The sequence below is a fragment of the Hyla sarda genome, chromosome 3 (assembly GCF_029499605.1).
Source record: "Hyla sarda isolate aHylSar1 chromosome 3, aHylSar1.hap1, whole genome shotgun sequence".
Lineage (NCBI taxonomy): Eukaryota > Metazoa > Chordata > Amphibia > Anura > Hylidae > Hyla > Hyla sarda.
Genome location: NC_079191.1, coordinates 234,152,246 through 234,158,728, shown reverse-complemented (window position 1 = coordinate 234,158,728; position 6,483 = coordinate 234,152,246). Strand labels below are relative to the sequence as shown.

The 6,483-nt window shown below is 43.8% G+C and overlaps 1 protein-coding gene across 3 annotated transcripts in view; it reads left to right on the top strand.

Annotated features, from left to right (window-relative positions):
• Positions 1-822: 822 nt before the first annotated feature.
• The window catches only part of ATG5 (autophagy related 5), a 175,418-nt gene continuing 169,757 nt past the window's right edge, over positions 823-6,483 (top strand). Inside the window, exon 1 of one of the 3 annotated variants that reach the window (XM_056566223.1) lies at positions 823-915. The gene's annotated coding sequence lies outside the window, so the exon portion shown is untranslated. Of the gene's footprint in view, positions 916-999; positions 1,068-1,210; positions 1,235-6,483 lie in introns of those variants that run through there. The other 2 variants (XM_056566221.1, XM_056566224.1) reach the window with 2 other exon arrangements.

Sequence of the window (6,483 nt, the reverse complement as noted above, 5' to 3'; positions counted from 1 at the left end):
TTCCCATATAGTAGAAAGCTGTCAGGGCATGCTGGGAGTTGTAGTCTTGCAACAGCTGGAGGCACCACTGCAATTCCCAGAATGCCCGTACAGCAGAAAGCTGTCCGGGCATGCTGGTAGTTGTAGTCTTGCAACAGCTGGAGGCACACTGGTTGGGAAAAACTGGTCTATAGCCATGTGTACCTCAAGCTGTTGTTAAACTACAACTGCCAGCATGCCCGTACAGCAGAAAGCTGTCTGGGCATGCTGGGAGTTGTAGTCTTGCAACAGCTGGAGGCACCACTGCAATTCCCAGAATGCCCGTACAGCAGAAAGCTGTCCGGCAGGTTGGGAGTTGTAGTCTTGCAACAGCTGGAGGCACCACTGCAATTCCCAGCTTTCCCATATAGTAGAAAGCTGTCAGGGCATGTTGGGAGTTGTAGTCTTGCCACAGCTAGAGGCACACTGGTTGGGAAAGAGAGAGCAGGGGGAGAACAGCATTTTATAGGAAGTAAGCGCAGGGCACCATGGGAAATGTAGTTTTTAGTACACAGCTCACTTCGTGCGGCAATAACGGGAGAACGGCTGGACCGATTTGGACCTATAACCCTATGTCCCAGCACTACATATCTCCTTTAAAACCTGTTCTGATACTGCCTCCTCCCTCTCCAAATAGGAATGCAACATGCTCTTGGATTTAATAAAGCTGTATACTTTTGAATTTACCGTGTTGTCCGAATTTCCTACATTTATTCATAAACAAGCAGCACAGGGAGAGAAAGGGGCGGGACAAGCTGCAATCTTGTAATTGGCTAGAACGCCAGCAAGGCATTCTGGGATATGAGGGAAGGCAGAATGTGCTTCAACATGAGGGCAGACGTCACACAGAGGAGACTGCCCGGACGCCCGCCCCCTGGAGGATGGTGATGTACAGAGGTTTGTCTCTGCTGTTATGATAGGAATGCGTTCGCCACTAAATAGTCCCTGTCCACTTTCCGTAGATGATGACGTAATGTAAGTGGGCGGGGTAGTGACTAGCACCCGGAAGCTGCAGAGAGTGCCGGGGGAGAGTGCTGTTTCGTATTCGGGTAATTGTGCTTCTCCCCAGGGTGGACGCCTACCTCACTGTAGCTGTCTAGGCGGGAGTGTACACGTGTGTCCTGCTCGTCACATGTGTAACTGAGGGGGTGTAGAGTCTGCCCGGGTCACCCAGGGGAGGGTATGGCTGCTATGTCAGCAGTGAGGCGGATGGCATGTGTGTATGTTGCTTCCCTTAGACCAGTGTTCCCCAACCTGTGTCCACTACTCTTAGTATACCTGGATGTCTGGGCTTGCTGGAAATAACAGTTTTTAATAGCTTGAGAGCCACAGGTTGGGTGAAGGATATTGCAGGTTGTAGGGAAGTCTTTCCCAACCAGTGTGCCCCAAGCTGTTGTTAAACTAAAACTCCCAGCATGCCTTAGACCAGTGTTTCCCAACCAGTGCGCTTCCAGCTGTTTCAGAACCACAACTCCCAGCATGCCCAGACAGCCGAAGGCTGTCTGGGCATGCTGGGAGTTGTAGTTTTGCAACAGCTGGAGGTGCACTGGTTGGGAAACACTGCCTTAGGGTGGGTTCACACCACGATTTTGCTGTACGGTTTCATAAGAAAAACAGTATGCAACTGTACAGAAAACCGTGCCCATAGACTTCCCACTCAAAACTGTAAGCACCATAATGTATACGGTTGTCTCCGTTTTTCAAACCATCTGTTTTTTTTTTTTTTTACTTATTTTTTTTTCCCGTCAGAAAACCGTGGCCTACCACGGTTTTTGGTCCTTGTGAAAAACCGTATTAAACCATATACGTTTTTTTTTTATTTTTATTTTTTTAAACATGAGTCGTACAGAACCGTATGTGCGTAAGGTTCCATCCGGTTTTTGACTTTGCACATTTTTTTTTCTTTCAATCAATTCAATCAAACAAACAAGTGAAACTTTATTCATAATGGAGTGAAAGTTAAAAACGTATGTGTTTTTTTTTTTTTTTCAAACCGTATATGGTTTTCAACTGTATACAGATAAAAATTTGTACACACACGTTTTGATGCAGTTTAGTCAGGTTTTGAGGAATCCGTTTTATTTTTAAATCAAAAACCTGATACGGAAATGTAGTGCAAAAACGTGGTGTGAACCCAGCCTTAGACAGCTGTCAGCTGTCCGGGCTTGCTGGGAGTTGTAGTTTTGCAACAGCTGGAGGTACACTGGTTCGGAAACACTACTGTAACATTAGACATGTATCTCTACATAGTCCCATAACCGATCTATTGTGAATGGCAACTATTGTTTTTACTGTCAGTGAAGCTGCAGTTGTTACTACATCCAGTAACTGGCTTCTGATATGTGGGATCATGTATCATCATCATCATCATCATCATCATGTTTACATGCAGCTGGTCTCATAGGGATTGAGTGTTTTTTGACAGCTAGGAAGTAATGCGGCCACCTCACACTACAGAATCTCCTTATGGAATTTCCGTTGGAGATCCCGCGGGCAGTGCTACGTCTGCATTGCCATCCCCATAGACTGCAATGCCTTCCTAGTGCCGCCTGTGGGAAATTCTGTCTGCAGATTCTGCAGTGTGAACTTAGCCCCACTCTCAAAGACCGCGGGAGAGATTTATCAAAACCTGTGAAAAGGAAATGTTGCCTATAGCGTCCAATCAGATCGCTTCTTTCATTTTGCAGAGGCCTTCTTAAAAATGAAAGAAAAAAAAAAAGGTAAGTGGGGGTAGTGAATTAAAACATCACTTTTTTTTAATAAATCCTCTTAAAAGATATATAGAATATAGTGCTGATATCTTACAAGGGGTTAATGTAAGCCTTCAAATCACAAATAGTACATAACTGTTAAATGAGATAAACATGCTATGTCTCATAAGTCAAGACAACCATACCAAAATTCCGACGTGTTTCGTCCACAATCTGTGGGCTCATCAGGGACAGAATGGGGTAAAGCACAGTGGTGTCAGTATAGAGACAGATTTATCAATATAAGCAATTAGCAAGGAAAGGGACGGAGGATACAGAATCCGCCCCCTTTCAGCACTCAGTAAAATGGCCACAGTGGTCCAATAGTCCTAGGACCAACTGCCCTGCAAGGAATAAATAGCCTCCTCCGGGTCTGGTCAGCCGGTTTAGGTGATTTAGTATTCTCCTGTGCGACCCGCAGTAGCGGGGAGCCGTGCTATCACGCCGGCTACTCAGCGTACAAATTAAAGAAGTGATCTGATTGGTTGCTATGGGCAACTTTTCTTCTGGACAGGTTTTGATAAATCTCCCCCAGCGTCTCCCAAGCTTTTGGTACAAATGACACTAATGCTTCAACATGGCAGTTTTAGGCCTCAAAATTATATTTAAAAAAGCTGTGTAAATTTCGCCTCAGGGGTGACGTCTAAATGAATTCATGGTAAGAAGTATATTTCTACCTTTGTACAGATTGACCCAGAATTGCCCAAAGCAACTAAGCCCAGCTCAGTTTTCATTTGAGCAGAGTTCAGTAAGATATGAAAGCTGGGCAGTGATTGGTTGTTATTGGAAAACCAGACAGATCGATAAATCTGGGCCATTATGTTCACAACAACCTTTTTGTTTTAAATGCAGTTGGGAGCTTAAAGGAATTCACTGGGATATAAATTATTTTCAAACCTGCTTAGATTGCTGGCATAAAAAACAAAAACAAAAAAACTATCTGGACTTGCCTCCCACCGCTCCTCCGGTATTCTGCTTCCAGCCTCCGCAGTGATCCTCTTCTTGTAGTCAAAGCAGCACACGCATCAGCTTATTGCCAGCAACAGTAATGTCTCTCATTGGGCCCCATCACCAAGAAGACGACCAAAGCCAGGCTTAAAGGGGTAAACCAGTGGCAAACATTTTTTTTCTTTTTTAAATCAACTGGTGCCAGAAAGTTAAACATATTTCTAAATAACTTCTATTTAAAAATCTTAATCCTTTCAGTACTTATCAGCTGCTGTATGCTCCACAGGAAGTTCTTTTCTTTTTTAATTTCTTTACTGTCTGACCACAGTGCTCTTTGCTGACACTTTTGTCCATGTCAGGAACTGTCCAGAGTAGGAAAAAAATCCCCTGAGCAAATCTATTCTACTCTGGACAGTTCCTGATATGGACAGAGGTCTCAGCAGAGAGCACTGTTCAGCTGCTGTATGCTCCACAGGAAGTTCTTTTCTTTTTTAATTTCTTTACTGTCTGACCACAGTGCTCTTTGCTGACACTTTTGTTCATGTCAGGAACTGTCCAGAGTAGGAAAAAAATCCCCTGAGCAAATCTATTCTACTCTGGACAGTTCCTGATATGGACAGAGGTCTCAGCAGAGAGCACTGTGGTCAGACAGAAAAGAAATAAAAGAACTTCCTGTGGAGCATACAGCAGCTAAGTACTGGAAGGATTATAACATCTAAATAGAAGTAATTTACAAATCTGTATAACTTTCTGGCACCAGTAGATTTAAAAAAAATTATTTTTGCACTGCAGCCTAGTACAACTTATCCACTATCCGCAGCTCTCCCTCTGCACGGGGCTTGTTGGGCACAGCCGACACGCCTCCTCCATGTATCTCTATGGAAGAGATGGAGATGCAGCGTTCGTGCATAGAGCTGAATTGAGTGCGCACGTCTGTCGACCTCATAGTGAGGTTGACAACACGAGCATTAGTTGCGCAGAGCCGCGTCCCCATACAGGAGATGGCGGGACCCAGCGGTTGGACATCCCCCCCCCCCCCCCCCCCAAAATAATCAGACACTTATCCCTTATCCGGCAGATAGGGGATAAGTTATATACCGCTGTAGATCTTCTTTAATACCTCACACTGCCGCTAAGCCAATCACTGGCCGAGGCAGAACATCACTGCGACTGGCGATTAGCTGAGTTGCAGTGGGACTGGTCAACCACAAGAAGAATAAAGAGCATTGGGGAGATTTATCAAAACTTGTGCAAAGGAAAAGTTGCCCAGTTGCCCATAGCAACCAATCATCACACTTCTTTCATTTTTAACAAGGCCTCTGCAAAATGAAACGAGTGATCTGATTGGTTGCTATGGGCAACTTTTCCTTTGCACAGGTATTGATAAATCTCCCCCAATATCTGCAGAGGAATGGAGCAGGATAAACGAGGCACTAGGGGAGCAGCAGGAGGTAAGTCCAGTTTATTTTTTTTATTTTTTTGAAAAAAAAGTTATATCCCGGAGTTTTTCTTTAAAAAATACCTGTCTCCAAATAAACTTTTCTAAACTAACTCAGACTATGTTCCCTAACTATTCCTAACACCCCTCCCACAATAAAAAAAAAATTCAGAGCTGTAAAAAGCAGTGTATCATACCTTCATTCTTGCTCACATCGTGCAATCTCTTTGCAGGAGAAAGTGGATGTTTCCCAGCAGGCATGGCATCACTGAAGCCTGCTGGGGGACCACTTCCGCCCTCACATTGCTGCAGTGCTGTGATGAATAGAATACATCAGGCTCTATGCATGTTTCAGTGAGGCTATGTACAGCTGTCAATCAAGCTCCATGCAGGAAAACACTTCCTGAGCTTGGACTCCTGTCCGGCAGGGAGGGGACCAAACTCAGTATTTTAATTGTCAGGGAACAGAACAGAGCCACTTAGTGGCCATTTTTTGTTACATTTTAAACATATTTACAATGATAATTTTAAAAGCAAGTGATTGGGAAACTATTTTTATTTTATTTTTTTTTTCATTTTTTTTTTTTTTTTAATCAACTGTTGCCAGAAAGTTAAACAGATTTGCAAATTACTTCTATTAACAATTCTTAATCCGTCCAGTACTTATCTGCTGCTGTATACTACAGAGGAAATTATTTTCTTTAGTGCTCTCTGCTGACATCTCTGTCCATTTTAGGAACTGTCCAGAGCAGGATAGGTTTGCTATAGGGATTTCCTCCTGACATGAACAGAGGTGTCAGCAAAGAGCACTGAAAGGGGTACTCCACCGGAATACCCCTTTAATGTTTTGCCAAGATGTAAAACATATAAAAAGTTGTTGAATCTGACAGTGCCCATATAAAGATATTGCTTCGCACCCCCCCCCCCCCAAATTGCACGCTCACATCACTAGCCCTACAGCGTTATCTGTTATATTGCAGGATAGCTGCATCCATGTGTTTCATTACTGTAACTGGGTCATGCGATCTCCAGGCTGACCCATAAAAAGAGTTTAATGTGTAAGAGGAAGTGTTCTTTCCTGTGTTAGCTGACTTCCTATGAACTACAGACTGACATAACTACCTATTAGATCTCTCCTACTAGCTCTCAAAATCTGCGACATTTATTGAGCTTGCCCATAATATGCAGTGTATTCTTTCTCTGTGAAGAAAACATTCACTTGTATTGTACTGTGCTGTGTGTGGTGGGGGGTGCCTCAGGACCCCCCTGGGCATTTGTACGGGGTGCCTGCTGATATATATTCATTAACTAAATTCCCATAACAAATAC